Consider the following 2,105-nt stretch of genomic DNA (forward strand, 5'->3'; position numbering starts at 1 on the left):
GATTTTAAATGGACTAGAAAGAAACAAAACAAGAGAATATGTTCTCATTAATAAGGCCTTTCCTCTCCTCTCTCCTGTGTCTGCCCCACTCCAACTTCTGTTTTATTCTTCATTTGCTTGGTTTCTCTCTTTCCACCCTAACTGCAGTTGCCCACGAGCTGTTGTTAGCTCCCTGAGGATCCTGCTGGTTCTCGGTCAGAGGGCCTTGGAGCTGCCAAGTCAGCTAAGGCCATTGGTCCCCCCACTGTGTGTTCCTGCACAGAAACTGCTGGGATGTTGGCGCAGGCCTGCTGATTTACCGCCTTCAGCTAGGACGCTCTCTAAGGAGCTCCCTCTCTGGCTGGGATACTTTTTATTTGGGACACATTTGGCAAAGGCAGCATCTTGGTCCTTTTTGAATTTACACCGTCCAGAGACAAAATAAATGAAGGGTATCAAAGATGTGTCAACCATGATGGTTTTTTTATGATAGCAGGGAGGAAGGGATGGAGAACTAAAGCAATGATGTGCCCGCAGAGCATGACTCTGTGTTCAGAATATCCAAAACAGCAGGACTCAACAAAGTTGACATGAATGAGTATGTTTCAGTTGTGAATTTCTGGGTAATCTATCAAAGTCATCTGATAAAGTTATGTGTGACATTTTGTAATTTCAAACACAACCCTTTGAACAAGGGTTCCTATTTTGCCTGTGATCATACTGATTTGAAAAGTTCTGCATTCCGTCTGTCAAAAGTAAGTGTCAGGACGTGGCTGTGTGACCGTGCAATGTTTACTTCTCATATTGTGTACCGGGCACTGAGCGACAGCCCAGGCATTCAGAGACATGTTTCTGTTCCACTGTTTTCGAGGTGAAATTTTCTCGTTGAAGCTTACAGACAGGGGAGAAGTGAAAGCCGTGGTTGAGTGGCAGCATTTTGTTTTGCATTTGTCTCCAAACAGATGCATAGCTGTCATTCAAGGCCCCATTGAAGATTGCTATCAAATGTAATCGCTTCAAAGCTTATTCCCATGGATGCCCGTTTACAGATACAGCTTTTTCAGGTGTCTGTCAAAGGGATCTTGCAGAGGGGCAGGCAGCAAAGCTTCAAATATCTGAATTTAAATATAGGAGGGGCGAAGACATTATGATTCACATCATGCCCTCCTAAAGCAACAAAACACATGTGGTATTCTTTTTTCTTCTTTTTTTTTTTGCATTACCTGCTCCATCTTTAAAATCTATTGCAGAACAGATTAGCCATATTCTTTGTTTTAGCGATCTAGATGCTAACATCTACCTCAATTAATTAGGAGGACTTTGAAAGATTTGTTTTAGTTGTTCAGATTAAAAAAGTGAAACACCTATATAAAATTCAACATAGAAAGGGATTTATTTCAAACACGCATTTTGGCTATTTTTGATGGCCATTTTTTACAATGAACAAAGAGCTCATCCCAGATGAACAACTATATTTTATACATAACTGTTATATAAAGACAGTTCCAGCAGAGAGTCACTAGCTCCCTCCACAAGCAGGGCAGCCCACAACAGGTCACTGTTAAGAATCTAGGGCATGGATATGCTATGCACTGATACACAAATAACCCAAAAGGCTGAAGGTCATATAGATGAGGATGGAGTGACCCCAACATTTTTCCATCTGCCAATCACATTGCAGGTCTTGGAGGTTTTGGAACTGCGGTCCGACTTTACTGCCAAAATGGCTGCATTCAACTCTTTGAAAAAGTCCTGAGCTAAAAAACCTGCATCATTGGGTGCTGCTACTTGCAGCCAGAGATGGGAAGTAATGAAGTACAAATACTTTGTTAATGTACTCAAGTAGATTTTTCTTTTACTTTACTACTTATTTTTGTGGCGACTTTTTACTTCTACTCCTTACATTTGAAAAAATTGTCTCGTTACTTTAGTTTTGAATCATTTCAATGGAGTTACCGTTATTATTTTTCACGTCATCAATAGCAAATTCAATCTAATTGGATGGGAATCTACGTTGCATTTGACGCGCCACTACAAGATGAATCGACAGATTCGGCGGTATTCATTGGTGGCAAATCATTGCAGCTTGGTGGCGGTGGCGTTAGCATAGTAGCATGGACGACGAG

Source organism: Cyprinodon variegatus, unplaced genomic scaffold (assembly GCF_000732505.1).
Source record: "Cyprinodon variegatus isolate N-32 unplaced genomic scaffold, C_variegatus-1.0 Scaffold375, whole genome shotgun sequence".
Lineage (NCBI taxonomy): Eukaryota > Metazoa > Chordata > Actinopteri > Cyprinodontiformes > Cyprinodontidae > Cyprinodon > Cyprinodon variegatus.